This window comes from Vespa crabro, chromosome 7 (genome assembly GCF_910589235.1).
Source record: "Vespa crabro chromosome 7, iyVesCrab1.2, whole genome shotgun sequence".
NCBI classification, from domain to species: Eukaryota; Metazoa; Arthropoda; class Insecta; order Hymenoptera; family Vespidae; genus Vespa; species Vespa crabro.
Window position 1 is genome coordinate 4268258 of NC_060961.1, and position 16464 is coordinate 4284721.

The 16464-nt window shown below is 35.2% G+C and overlaps 1 protein-coding gene across 11 annotated transcripts in view; it reads right to left on the reverse strand.

Annotated features, from left to right (window-relative positions):
- LOC124425507 (latrophilin Cirl-like) overlaps positions 1-16464 on the reverse strand; it is a 662270-nt gene that overhangs the window by 645687 nt on the left and 119 nt on the right. For all 11 annotated transcript variants that reach the window (XM_046965921.1, XM_046965917.1, XM_046965912.1 and 8 more), the window contains exon 2: positions 15970-16095. The gene's annotated coding sequence lies outside the window, so the exon portion shown is untranslated. The remainder of the gene's footprint in view (positions 1-15969; positions 16096-16464) is intronic.

Genomic DNA, 16464 nt, shown 5'->3' on the forward strand with positions numbered 1-16464 from the left:
CACGGTACGACACGGAAGATCAGACGAATACACGACAAGGTAAGCGCTATTTCGCACGACATGCCACTTATATAAATGCTGTTCGAACATATTGATAATTCATAATAACTCAAGCTTGTGATTTTTATATAAATTTTTTATCACCATTAATTGACTATATACGTATTCATTTAAAATAGATCAAAACGATCGCTTCACATATACCTATCTTCGTTTTATCTGAATATAATAATTTTTGTTTTCTCTTTTCCTGTTTAAATTCATGCTTTATGAAGATAACTTTTTATGGTGAGTGCGTTCCTATTTTTATAAGGATACATTATTAATGCCAAAGGAATTTGACCGAATACAATATGGCAATAACAACAACAACAACAACAACAACAACAACAATAACAAGGTAAGTAATATCGAAGAGAGGAAGACCATAAATCGAAATTCTTCATCATCTCGTTCGTTCTTCATCGTCGCATTCTCTTGGAGTTGACTGATCGATAATATTACCTTCTAAAGTATCTACGGTACGACCTGTAAATGGCGAACGGTATAACATTTTAATGGGAAAATTTAAGTCCATGAGAAGTAAGAAGCGTAGCGGAATAGAGAACGTTACAGGTTCTTCGTAAGAGCCCGGCATGTTCGACCATATGCCGCTACTTTGGATTAGGTGCACATATTACGTGGAAAGTGTTATTACGATTGGCCGGAGGCGCTTTAATTAATATTATCATTGAGATAATAATGTGAAATGCAGAAACGCACAGACGGTCGCCAAGTTCTATTGCTGAGTTCTTAATGATAATCGAATCTGAATCCACATAAAAATGCTGGACGAAAGGTAAGCCTATTTTCTTTTTGCGACTTTAAAGTCTGACTTTAATTATTTTGTATACCTACGTGTATATATATATATATATATATATATATATATATATGTGTGTGTGTGTATGAATGTAAATATTTATCTATGTTATCATCGTGCGCGTACTTTTAAAGATGTTCGCCGATATTATGAATGCGCGTAATAGGTATATGTGTACAACGGCGCGAAGATCTCATTTATTTACAGCTTTTCCTAATGGTTCGATGTTTATCGGAAAGAATAATTTAAATCTTTTAATAATTATTCATGAACCGTAGCAAGCATTAAACCTGTTCTCGCGTGCATGTTCGTATCGTAACCAACGAGACTATATAGGTATCTGGAATATTTCGAGGCGACGTAATTGATGCGTCCGAATTTAAGGCAGTTAATCATGCGAACGTACGTATTTTGTTAGGAGATAAAATCAATAAGCGAGACTTCCTCGTTTCGATGGTAAGCCTCTTCTTCGTTGTCGTCGTCGTCGTCGTCGTCGTCGTCGTCGTCGTCGTCGTCATCGTTCTACTTCGTCCCCTTTTCGAATCCAAGGTAATGTACGAAGTCCACCCCTTTAACTTTCTCCCCTTTCTCCCTGGTGATGTAATGGATGCATAAATTATACAGCTTGAAATATGCTAATATTGAGCATAACTTACAGCCGCTATATCGAGCTACGTAATCCAATAAAAAAGTCACCGACCTGGAAGGAAATTTTAAGAGAGCCGATCATTCCGCAATGACGTATCTTTTCTAGTAGATTCAATAAAATCGTACTATGGCACTTTTTATTCATCGAAAAAGCGAATGCGTCGAGCCGGTCGCATCGTCGTTTCTTCTCGAAGTCACCGTACTCGGTTCTCAAGGAATGCAGCCGAGAGAGAGAGAGAAAGAAAGAGAAAGAGAGAGAAAGAGAGAAAGAGATAGAGAGAGATAGAGACAGGGTGCCTGCGCGCTCAGCCTCATACGTATCCGTTTCAGTTGTAAATGTTGGGACGCGCGAGAGATAGGCTACTCATGAATATTAATGTGATGGTACATTAACATTCGACGAATCATTCACAGGTTTTATCAAAGGGTCCACGACACTGTACCATCGTCTTACAAACTACTTTTCCAACTGATCAAAATTAATGACAAAAAGGACAAAAGACATATGTTGAACATTTTGAAAATTCCATTTGTCGTGATATTCTATTTATGTTTCTTTTCCATTTTTTTTTTTTTTTTTTTTTTTTTTTTATATACACGCAAAAAATTCAAGAAAAAGATGAATATAAGTAACGAACGATTTCTTATTCATCATTGATCATTCTTCACAACTAATGTTTCAAGCTTACGAGATATATTATATATTTCGCGAGGAATATATCGTTACGAATGCGATATACTTGACAAGGATCGTGAAAATGTTCTCCTTATGCTCTTGCCTTCTAGCAGCATCGAAACGTTCTTTTGGTGTCACGGTTAACAGGCCGCTTTAAAGATTACTGCACTCATAAACAGAGTAAAGCGACGTCTTCCTACCGTTGTTACGCTTCGAGATCGCACCGCGCTGCTTTTCCACTTGGCTGGTGTTACCAACGACCTGTGTATTAAGGAGACACGAGAAGACCCTCGTTATGGCAACACCTGTGTAACAATATTAACTCTTTAGCCTTTGGCACGTACTTCCCACCGCACGGCAAACGTAATCGAATAAAACTTTAATACTGTCAAAAATATTGACTATTCTAAATTTATCAAAAAGGAATTAACTTTTTCCTGTCATTATTATTTTCAAATATTTTCTAACGAAGGCAATACAATAATTTATATCTCACGTTTTATAACAAGCTTTGATGTACCTATAACCAATGAAAATGACGAAATTAAGTACCCTGTTATAAATTATCTCATAAATGTCACTTAGGTGATCATATTTAAATATCGACCATATAGAATTGAAAACTATTATTAGGATATCTTAACAATTTTCTTATTAACGAAGTTATACCGCATGAGAGAGAAAGAAGTTTTCCATTCAAATGGAAATCTTATTTAAATTTCTAGACTGATAAACTATTTAAATAGAATAATTTACTTATATACATTAAACCTATATGATAGTGAAGTTTGTTGTTTTGGGATTGTTCAAAATTAACTTCGAAAATTTCTTCGACTTATTATTGAATTACCATCTCTCCTTTCTCTCTCAAGTAAAAGACAAGAGGTCGTTAGTCAAGATAACGAATTAGGGAAGTACCAACGGGGCAGGATGAACGTACCAAAGGTAGAATTCTGCAAAGGTACATTACATTCATTTTACCGAGGTAGGACCGATATATCTAATCATTAGAAATCTGCATAATGGTCAGTTGGCGTGTCTCGTGTACACACACACACACACACAAGTTGTACACGTTCGACCAATAAGCCATGCTGCAGTAGACGTTCACAAATACCAGGTAGAGAGTATGAAAAATTTCTACCCGCGGTATCGATTGATATTATTAACCTTTCCGCCGCATGCCACCACCGCAGCAACGTCCAACATCAAACAACATCGATGCACGAGGTTCCTAACGATTCACAGTGATATATACGGTTTACACGTCGTACATCGATGATTCGACTGCAAATAAATCCTCGATGTTTGCTGATCAACCTCGTATATTTCTATTTTTTTTTTTATTTTTTTTTTTTTTTTTTTTTTATTTTTTTTTTTTTTTTATTATGGGTGCGTGTTATATTTCCAATTACTTAAACAATTTTGCATTCATTTATTTCCCAATGAAAATGAAGTTTCGCAAATCCATCATACCAAAAATTTCATGGTACCTCACCGAATGTTTTTAAGACAGAAAGGAAAATGTGGCGGCATCTGTTAAAACTCGCTTACATTACCACGTACACGATGCATCGATGACTCTAGATAAATGCATTCGACAAATGATGATAAAAAGATAAGCAAAAGTAAAACATGATAATTAACGAGCTAACAATGTATCATAAATAAATGAAGGAACAAGAAATTGTTATTTCGTCGTTACGCAACGAAATTATCTTGATATAAATTAAAATGGCGGACCGAGAAACGAACAAAAAGCAACGACTGAATAATACATATGCGGAAAACGTATTTCATATTCTCCGCAGAAAGTAAAGAGATATACATAGATATGAATATTATACTTTTAGGCGCGCGGCGTCCACTATTTTCTTTTAATATCTGATGAATATGAAGCGCGCACTACTTTAAAAAAATAACTCCAGTGGTACCAAATAAAATGTATACATTAAAGCGAGCTCTCATTTCTCAGATACATTATAAACGAAAGGATACCTTTAATTGGATCTTTGATTAAAAAAAAAAAAAAAAAAAAAAAAAAAAAAAAAAAAAAAAAAAAGAAACAAATAATTGACAAATAATTCTTCACGTCACAGACCTATTTCGACCGTAGCCGAATAAAAAGATTCGATATTAAGGAGAAAATTTGTGGATTTGAATATCCAAATACCCTTATCCTTAGCCCTAACTCTAAATTAGATTTTTTTTTTAACGCGACGAAAAGTCCTTTCTCCGTCGTGTTAACGCGATCGTTCGAAGAATGACGAGGCGTTCCCCACGTGAACGTCTTCGCTCTCCTCGGACGGGAGAACGGACGAGTATAGCTGACCTGACACATCCTGCTTTACATATAATGGGGCCCCATAACTTACAATGTATTCAGGCGGTAATATACCGGGACAAGCATCGGCCGGTGTCTGGTGCAACGTTGTATATCGGTGAAACGTTACGACGCAACGCACAATGGGGGCGAAACTCTTCGAGAAAGACAGAGAGAGAGAGAGAGAGAGAGAGAGAGAGAGAGAGAGAGGATGAGGGTAGCGGGCTTGAAAATAAAAATAAGCTCGTCTTGTCGAAACATTTGGATCCCACTTAGTGGCGCTCGCACAAAGCATTGATTAATGAACGACATTAAGCGCGACGCGTGGAATCCGCTAAGAATTTAATATGGACAGGCGGTGGGTACGCTGTCTCGACGCATTACCTGCATATTAAGCGCGTTTAACGATCCATCTGGCCGACCGTGTGCGCGCTCGAAAGCGTACGGCTTTTTGGCCTTCATGATTTACACTTTCCGCGCGAAAGTGTCACGTAGAGAGTGTATGTACCTCGGTTCCTCTCTTTCTCTCTACCAATGAAAGGAGCACGTAGAACGCTTAGCTCGTATATAATTTGAATGCACGATGAGTAGGAATACAGATTTTTGACAAGATGATTACGCGATAACAGATGACGTAGATAATTAAATGATTTAACGACCAATAAGCATACTATTAAGATACGAAATTAGACGATAACCGTGGATAAAAATCATGGAAACATTTATTAAACAGATAATCCAAATGCAACAACATTAAATCAAACTATGTAAAATGTTACAACGAATCGATAAAAATTTCTTTTATATTAGCCCAAGTATAGGTCGTGTCGTACACCACGTTAGATCTAAAATATATATCAAAATCCTGTCTACGACACGTATCATTATTTTTCCTTTTTGCGTCTTTCGAAAAACTGTGTCACCGCATTGGAGGTTATTACCACGTGGTTTCAGCTAGAAATTGTTCGACGGGTCGATAGCACGGCGATTGTGTGCGCGCGCGTACATGGGAATAAAGTCGCACCGTCTATCCCGAAGGAGAGTAAGATACGTGGCCATTCGTTTCCGAACACAATGGTGCGCGATGATGGGCCATCAGTCACTGTTACTCGTCGAGCAAAAAGGCTCGGTCCGAAAATTTTCTACTTCACCGGAACGATAAAAAACAACAACGACGTAAGTTACTTTATAGTTCCGAAACTTCGTTCGTTCGTTCGTTCGTTCGTTCGTTCGTTCGTTCGTTCGTTCGTTCGTTCGTTCATTCGTTCGTTCGTTCATTCGATCGTCGTCGTCGTCGTCGTCATCGTCGTTGTTCCGGAAAAGAGAGTTTAAAATAATTATCCCGATAAATAAATTATCCCTCGTCACGCGTCTTCCTCGTCGACGTTTACCCAACGAAAGTTATGCGAGGTTTGATATAGCGCGAATATATCACGGTGAACGTGCGATTAGTATTCAGTAGATATTGCATTATTCGTCGGCCGACCATATTTCTCCATATGTATCTCGCGTATGCTTAACAAGCGTTCGTATATCTATCATTCGTTCCATATAAGAGCATTCGCCGCCAAACGCATCCAACGTAAACGTCAAGCGGAATTCGTCGAACATTATCATATCCGTGTATCCTGGAAAGTTGAACGTGGATACGTATACAGGATAAACTCTATTTTAATATATAAACGTATACAATATCAAAATTGAACGTATATGTACGAATGGAAAATGATTAACGAAGATTTTAAAGATATCTCTTCGAAAGTTTATTACGTATACAGTTAATAATTGTAAAAAAAAAAAAAGGAAAAGAAAATTACATAAAAAGTGATATTGTAAAATGCGTCACTTTTTTTTAATTATTATAAATAAATAGATATTCTGAGTTTTTCTTTACAGTTGACATAACGTTAAAAATGTTATCTACCTACATTATATTTGCAATAGCTATTTTCATTCTTACAGTAATTATTCGATGGTAAAAAAATTATATACATATATCTCCTTCGAAGCTTACAGTAAGAATTTAAACGTGTCTTTTGACTGTCTCTAGGTTTTCTCTCTCTCTCTCCCTCTCTCTCTCTCTCTCTCTCTCTCTCTTGACCTTTCCTTTTCTGCTAACCGTAGAAGCGTGGTCGTTCTTTCGTAAAAGTAGCAACATTTCATTTGCTACGTTACGACTACGCGGTTACCACCTGGACGAGAGTTTAATGTTTTCGTACGTGTAAAGCTCAGGAGACTCGTAAAGCATCGCTTCAACTGCAACAGCCAAGACCACGTAATATTTAAGACAGCTAGCTCCGAAAAAAGAGACGAGAAAACGACACTGCTACTGGCAGATCTACTTCTCGGGTAATAAAAAGAAACTACCGAATCAATTCGTTGCTTTAGGGTTTATAAATCGAGAAACTTCGTCGCTAGAAGAAATTAATGAACTACTATCTCGATGATAGACATAATACGTCTAAATGTCTATGAATAGAAAAATTATAAGAACAAAAATAAGGAAGAAAAAAAAGAAAAAAAAAGAAAAAGAAAAGAAAAGGATGAACATAAACTAATCTGAAGTGTTGAACACTCGATAAAAAAAGCCTTGAAAACTTTTCTTTATTTACGATTTTTATCGATTCGCATTTCGCGAGACTAGTATTTGGACGTGTTTACAAAAAATGTGCCGATTCGTATCTGGTTGAAACTTACAGCATCCAAATCCCAGCTGGTACGATGCGAGTTTGGAAAAGCTAGCGCGTAAAATCGACATCCGGCTCGGAGATACGCAGAGAAGCGTGAAACAATGGCGAAGAAGGATCATATCGGCGATAATACTCAACGAATAACTTTTTATACCTGCGTTCGACGCGATGCGATGGGAATTCACGCAAGACTTACGCAAAGAGAGAAAGAGAGAAAGAGAGAGAGAGAGTGAAAGAGAGAGAGAAAGAGAGAGAGAGAGAGAGAGAAAAAATATGAAAGCGTCATGGCAGTTTGACTTTTGCCGTGCGCCCTGTGCGATACGAACGAATGAATGAAATTCGCACTGTTCGGAATGGTATTGTCCGTGACGTATTGTAATCGATCGTCACTCGTGAATGCAATGATGGTACCGATAGAAGAAAAAGAGAGAGAGAGAGAGAGAGAGAGAGAGACAAAGAGAAAGAGAGAAAAAGAAGAGGAAAGAAAGGGTGCGTGAATGGACGGATACGCAGAGCCGATTTTTATTACTAGGATTCGCTTTGGCGAGCTTGACAATTCCAGCGGGTTTATATGGGATCTCTAAAAAGTGAGGCCCGTAAAGAAGGAAGAGACCTCGTTCGTTCGATTCGACTCTCTTCAATGCGATGCGTGCACGATTGTGTCCCATGGATAAAGAGGATCGTTAAATTCCAGTGATAAACTCGAGAGCGGGAAGTATGGAGCAGAGGATAAAAGCTTTGATCGAACGATGGACGATACCGAACAGTCATCCATAATAATAATAATAATAATAATAATAATAATAATAATAATAATAATAATAATAATAATAATAATAATAATAATAATAAAAATTTCATAAAATGAGAAGAGAAAATCGAAATTAGAAATACAATTCGTACACAGGTATTCGTAATATGATAATCGCACCATATGAAATAATTAGATGATATCCTTTCTCTAATTTTTAACAGATTCTTACACTCACGTATCATATTTGTTTTGTTAAAATTTTTAAACCGCGATACTTCATTAAAATCTTTTTTTACAAGTAACTTTAACTTGGAAATGTTAATTAACATTCAATTAAAAGTTTTATTTATAAGGTAAGTCTAAAAGAGATGATAAAACGAGCGAGCTTGTCCGTATAAATTCTTGGAAAAACATTCGATAACGCATGCTCGCCTTCGTAAAAGGATCGTCGTTTGTGGGTCCCGTTTGAAGATCAAGTAACTATAAAAACGACAACAACGAGTGTCTTGCCTGCAAGCACAGTTTTTTTCAAGAGCTTTCGAGACGAAAAAGAGCCGAGATAAAACGGTTCTTCGATGAGCAAAGAAGAGCCGCGGTAAACGATCGAATTACTTGTCTTTAAAGGTAAATATTGTCGTATCGAATCACTAGAGATTTCAAAACGAAAAAACAACAAGTTCAAAAAGCTCCGTTGTCATTTTTTTTTTTTTTTTTTTTTTTTTTAACATTTCACGTAGATGGAAAATAAATTTTGTATAACACCCATTACCAGATAACTTTTCAAAAGTGAATTTAAAAGTTACATTGTATCATTCAAAGTGAAATCGATCTATAATTATTCGAGTAAGATCTCGAATTTCGTTTAAAATCAAATATGTTATAATCTTTCAATCGGCCATAACGAAGGAAGAAAAATATTATTAAATAATAATGTTCCTCCAATATATATATATATAAATAAAACTTTTAATATCTTTCACCATCATTTTACGTATATTTATTTTTTATCTTTATTTCTATTTTAATTAATTTATTTACCATCCTTTTAATTTATAAAACCATTAGCGACCACGGTAAGATATAACTTAATTACACACATATGAAAATAAAAATGTTTCAAACATAATTACAGTTATCTAATCAAAGTTTCGTAATTACATATTCGATGTTCTCAAATAGTTACGATATTTTTTATTCCTCTTACATAATTTATATTCATATATATTCTAATATTTTTACTAATATCACACTTTTGTTTAACAAATAACATTGAATTATAGCTATTGCAATAAAGCCGATCACATTTAAATATTAAATATTGATATGTTAATTTGACGTGGCCATTTTATTAATATGATTTGTTTTCTCCTTTAAAAAGATTGAATTTAACTGAGTAGATGATAAATAATTTCCATTTCAAATCCCAAATATATTTATATACATTTATTCAAATTCAATGGTAGTAAAAAATTTGACTTTTAACGAAATCAGATAAGTTATACTAAAAAATGATCAATTTTACGTGAAACGATTTGAATAGGGTAAATCGACGAAATATAAGATATTGAATGGATGCAAGATACGTCGTGACTATTCCTTCCTAAATCCAAACCGATGAATTGTACTCGTCTTTCGATACGAAATACGACAAGTAAAGTAATGCGGTAACATAAATAGAGACCATAGGAAAAATACGTAGGAAGGAGGTGGCGAAATGCCGAAGAGAGTAGTAGTTGGAAGCCGATTGCGGCGACGCGATCTGTTTGTCGATGTGTCGTGGAGAAGCCGTCCGTAGAATAGCGTTCGTCGATATATTTATGCCCGTTGGAACGTGGCTTTCCCATGCGACGAGAATTACTCGCGTATCTCACGCAGCAGCAAAGCTTTTACCTACCCTCTCGTTCGTTGTGTCGCTCGATTGGCGAAAATATCAGATCACCGCCGATAAAAATGTCCTCCTACCTTTGGCTTCTATGTGTTAGAGAGTAAAAGAAAGCGAGAGTACGTTTGTTCTCTCGCGTAATGGAATTATCGTTCCGGGAGCAAAGCTTGCACGCGATACTTCGATTACGTCGAATGCACCCCTACATACTCCACCCTACGCCCTACTCCCAACGTTGATGCGTGTAATTTGAGTTTAATCACGACCGAGGATTTGCAGGAGAAACTTTTTATCCGGTTTTATCTTTAAAGAGAAAACATAGTCGATTGCACCCAAACGACGAGTCGTCCAACTCGGACAAATGGATTCATTTCTTTTTTTCCATCCTTTTCTTTTGTAAAGTATTGTAAGGAAAATTAATATTTGAAAAAAGAATTATGAGTATCATTTATACACATTTTACTAAGTATGGAATATCAGAAGATATTCATAAATAAAAATAAAAGAAAGACACATCAACAATCTTTTACATATCTTTCAATAATTATATATTTTTTCACAAAATGATATCATCATTTTTCACGACGTATGCATTTAAGCACTTACTTAGATATTCAAGATTCATTGGAAAACGGAAAACGTTTGTTCGCGTGAACGCGCTAATCCATGTACATAGACAACTTCCCTGTTGGAGTTAAGTAAAGGCGGAAGGAGAAATACTCCTGAGAGAGAGAGAGAGAGGGAGGGAGGGAAAGAGAAAGAGAGAGGGAGAAGAATGGCTCAACTCGAGCCAAGATCTTGAATGACTTGACTATTCTCAGCACCTGCGAAGGAATTCAGTTGAAGAATCTTTGGACGCGAAACGATGTCCGGACACGTGAGAATAGCAACGAGACCGGTGCGAGAACGATTCGTGGATGCCACAGATCTTCCATTTACATACCGTTGCTATATTTATAAACGATGCCAGCACAAAGAACGTTCTTCCTCTCGTTCGTCTGACTCGAAATATCGCTAGTTCTTAAAATCTTAAAATCATACTTTCCTCGATTTATACACATGAATTAACACCCAATGAAATCTTTAACGATGCATCATCAATGCATTAAAGAATATTATTAATAATCATAAGCTATAAATTTGATATCGATAAATAAAAAGCAAAAGAAATAACATTAAAATAAGAATTTGTAATAAAAGGAAAAAAACTTATATTGGACTAAGAAATATTTTCAAAGTAAAACATAAATTCTATATTGTTCCTATCTATTCGTTTCTAAAAAAAAAAAAAAATTAATACGAATCTTAATGAAATATCACGAAACATTAATCAAGTCCCGTTACATTATTACACTTCTCTTGGCAAATTAGAAAAAAAAGAAATTTTTTTTGGAAAAGTAAAACGAAAAGTAAACTTATCGTAACCATTCATAAAGAAACAAAACATGATAGTATAATTAATCGCTCTTTTTTACTTTTCTTACTGGAAAAGAAGCGAGAAGCTTTTCTCTTTCACTAGCTCTCTTGGTAACGTCAGCATCATTAAGAGGTCCGATATCAAAGCGGTCGAAGCTCGTCCGGAGCGCATTTGCCTCTTCGGTCTTTGACCCTTGTCGTAGTCGTCGTCGAGCCGACGACGACGATTTATTGTGAAAAACTTGGCGCGCAATCCGAAAGCAAAACACGCGTTGAGAACGGGTCAGTCAGTGTTACATATGCGAGTATAATACAAACATACATATTGTACATACATAAATACATGTATAGATGAGAGAACATATTGGTGCGCAGAGACAGAGAAAGAGAAAGAGAAAGAGAAAGAGAAAGAGAGAGAGAGAGAGAGAGAGAAGCGAGAACGAGCTTTTTGCCGTTCAGTTCGTACGCGTGCGTCTGCTCATCCCTCGAGCAAACCCCGAAGCAAACCATCCCCTACGAGGCGAAAATATTTCACATATTTTTGTTGCGAATTAATCCAGCCCGTAATACCTGCTGCCGGCTGCGTGTTCGCCGCTGAAAATTCTTTTAACAAACATCCCTCTCAGCCTCGTACCCTTTCGTTTCTCCGTGAGGCAACGCGTTGGTACCAGCCCTCGTTTGCCGTGCGACGACCGTAAACGCGACGACCGTGCGTCTTGTCTGTATACGTATGTATACACATACATACATACATACATACATACATACATACATACATACATACATACATACATATATATATATATATATATATATATATATATATATATATATATATATATATATACATATATAGACGTGACCGCGGTCGTGAGTGTTCGCGAGAATGGGAAAATGCGGAGATCTAGCGAAATGGTCACTCGTAACCCCACCCTTCCCTTCCTTCCTTTCACGGCCCTACGACGACCTCCCAATGCACGCTTTGCCCCTTTTACACTCGGCAGCATCGTCCTCGGGAGCCACGTACTCACCACCCTGAAATTCCTCAAGTTTGCCTAGGGACGGAAATTAGTCGGAGCACCGTAATTGCTCGAATGTATGCGTTCGCCCGTTAACGTTATGGTACTTCTCATTACCATCCCAACGGCAGCTGACACACCGAAAGCCCTATCCTGTCTCTCTTCTTTCTCTTCCTTGTCGCCTGCTCTCTTTGTCTCTTCTCTTATCCTCGCTTTGTCTTTAACCTCATTCCTATTCGACATATTTTAATATCGAGTATAAAAATTGTCGAGATAAAGAAAGACAACAAAAAAGTAATAGAAAAAAATAGAATGAACTATAGACATTTACGAACACTTGCCGCGTACTTCGAGAATAGAAAGAGAAGGAGGGGGAGGGAGGTACAGGGATGGTGAGCTTTAATGTCCGAGACAAATCCGGCAAATTTTGGCGTCAATTTAACGCGGTCGCGCTCGGCGAGAATCCGACGCTTTGGAGATTGGCACATCGAGCGGCTGGACAACGACGAACTGTCGGCCGATTCCATTGGGTCATCCCGTTAGTCATGATTAAGCAAATTTCATACCGAAGCTATTAATATTATAGTGGTTGACCGCGCAATGTCCACAAAATTCCCTTGGCTAGTATACAATGCATGCACTGAACCCGACTACCGCTGCTACCCGCAAACTTCCCGAAGTTGATTAAATTGTCTCAGAGAAGACCTTTGGCTGGATCGTGTCGAGGTCGCCCCACCATTCCGCACTGATCTCGTTTCGATAAATGACCGAATAGATACGTCTAACGCCTATCTTTTTCAGTCGATATTTTTATTTATCGAAAAAAAAACTACGAGTTCTTTTTTTTTTTTTTTTTTTTTTATTTTTTTTATTTATTTATTTTTTTTTTCATTTTATATAAATACAAAAAATTTCTATTTCAAATTCGAATACCACGGATATTGTGGTTAAATCGAAATTCTCATTAATAGATATCATCGAAATAATCTTATCTCTTCTAAGAGTAAGTTTTAACATGAGACAGGAATAATGTATTGTCCATTATTAGTTTCGATAGGTCACGACGATGTTATATTCGTCTATAAAATGCTCGAATATTCATTGCTCGAAGAGAGAGAGAGAGAGAGAGAGAGAGAGAGAGAGAGAGAGAGAGAGAGAGAGAGAGAGAGAGAAGGAGAAAGAGAAAGAGAGAAAGCGAAAGAGAGAGGGAGAGAGAGAGAGAAATTCGAATTAAATACAAATGTTTCTCGCACGCTAGGTACGTGGCACGAAAGCTAAGTCGACCTAAGCATTCGTAAACACGAAGATTAGTCGACTATCTCTCTGCTGAATCTTCGATAACGTGGCAGTAATTTTGAAACGTACCAAACGACGAGAAAGAGAAAGAGAGAGAGAAAGAGGGAAGAAGATGAATTTACGTTAAATAGATATAGGTTATGTAGCTATACGACGTAATGATCGTACAACTACAAAATGTGGTTGTATCGCGTGAGAAAACAAGTTAAAAGTGTGGAATAAAAATTACCTGTCGCGATACGAGATCGAGCTTACATCAAAATTCTAAACAACGCGTTACATTATCTCTCTTCGAAAAATTAAGTTCTATTCGTTAGAATGGAAAAGTTTATTAAATGTATATAAAATATATTTAATAAACAAGAAAAATCTACTCATCCGATCACGTTTATTAACTCAATGTCCCTTTTTAATCCATATTATAATTCACTAGTAGTCCAATTTTACACATCCACGCGTATCACCGTATATATTCAATAAGCTCGATGATATTCTATCTTGCCCATTATCTTGAAATATGAAGAAAAATACAAAAAATTTATTATTACGAATATAGATTACAATATAAAGAGCATGTACTAATGTTGTTTTATCACATTTTTATAAATGTGATTAATATAGAATTAAATATTCGGTAAATAATATCTCAAGTCTGCTTTCGATACTTCAATCATTATTAATGATGACGCCAATTAATCGATAATTTAAATATATATCGATATGTATATATACATAATCGACTTAATTTGTATAGAATGATCAAATGAAATGCGAAATCCATGTAGAGTAACTTAGTAAGATTGACTTTTTTCCGAATTATTTCACGCAGACGAACGACCGATAACACCGTCTAAAGAAAACCAAAGGCAACTTCAGATCCGATTAAACTTTGGATCTTATGGAGGCTCAAAGCTCTTAAACCTCATCTGTGGTGACGTGAACTTTGAAATTCAATATCGATAATATCGGCTATAGTTAAAGTAAAATAAATTACAACAAAAATTTCCTTTAAGGTTATTCATCAGTTCTGGTTTTATAATACTTTATGGTAACAATGAATACAGGCGTAATTCTTAAATGGTTTTGATGAACAAAGTCTCTTCCGTCATTTTTCTGTGAAAAACAATTGTAAATATTGCATCGCCTCTAAAATACCTGAAGAATTTTATGATACACTGACTTCTACCACATACTAAAATTAATTTTTTCTAGAATCCTCTCACTTTTGGTTATATCGCTTCATTCATTTAAATTAAATTTTCCTTTAATAGTTAAAAATCAAATTCCTTTTCACTTTTATTCAGTTTCAAATTATCATTGTAAATTTTTTCTTTCTCCATTTTTTCTTTTTTTTTTTTTTTTTTATCGATAAAAAAAACCAGATAACAATATCCACTAAAGATTACAAAAGTAATATATTTTAAGTATATATATATATATACACGTCTAAACAACAGATGACATTGCATTTTTCGAGTATCCATGCTAATTTGCAAATATCCCCCTGACGGAACCAAAGAAGTACTGAAAGATATGATGGATGTCTCAGTAAAAAAGAATCATTTTCAAAAGAGTAATAAATTAACGTCCGGTAATATAATTTCAAATTTAATCGAAATGTCGGTAATAGTATACTCCTATTTATCGACCAAGTAAAACTGCCGATAATGATAGCCTCCTGTTTTACCAAGTGAGAAAAAGTGGCTGTAATAGTAGATTCCTGTTTAATTTCTAATATCGATAAAAACGAAATTTTCGATGACTTAACAGTTATCGGTTTAGTTACCATTGGCATTTCGATGAAAAAATTGAAAATCACATTTTCCATATGGTAAAACTTTAATAATTCAAAATACTAATATTTCTAATTATTTAATTATATTTTCTAATTATTTAAACAATATATAATATATACGGAGTATAGCAAATATTTAAATATTACATTCGCTTAAACATTACAAAGATTGTAAAGCGCGCGGAAATTAAAATATTTTTAATTTCAAATTTCAATATTTTAAAATTGTTACCTCGGGATTGTTGATCTTTTGTAATATAAATATATACCGTTTTTTAATTAACTCTGATGATTACCGGAATTATATATCGCTTTCGCAAGCCAACGTGTGAAAATTGAAACTCTCACTTTTTAAACGCGAAAATTTATAAATTAATAATTTCAATAATTTTTCAATTAAACCTATAGCTATTAATATACACGGATTAATGTACAATAGTATATTGGTTTAAACTTTAGAATGATGGAAACGCGTGAGAAACTTAAAATAATTGTAATATATAATTGTAATATAACGAGCTTTCGATCACATTATATAAATTCGCAGGTTATGTTTTTTCATCTTTCACAATTATATATGAAATATGTAAAAAAAGAAATTTACTTACCGATAGTTATAGTTGATCCTTCGAACGACGAACATCTTCTTCACTCAGGATCACAAAGAATGACGCACTAACACTGATTCTATCCCGATGCTTTGGTGTTTTAACTTGTAAAATTCTTGGAAATCACTGAAAAACATGAGATCTGTTATTGGATACAGGATAACATTAAAAGTTGTTTATATGTTGTGTATGTGTGTATGTATGTGTGTGTGTGTGTGTGAAAGAGAAAGAGAGAAAGAGAGAATATACATGAAAATCAAATATAATGCAAGATATCGATCGATCACAATTATAAACATAAAATTATTGATCAGAATGTAGTTTAAAAATGAGAGAAGTATCGACGTTATGAAAATAAAGCTTGAAAATATAATAAAAAGTACGACGCAATAGTTCCATGGAAAATCTACGAAGCCGATTTTATTTTCCCAAATATCTTTTAAACGCAATAATGGTACGACTTATGAACGCGGCTTCATAAGAATCGCATGTTTA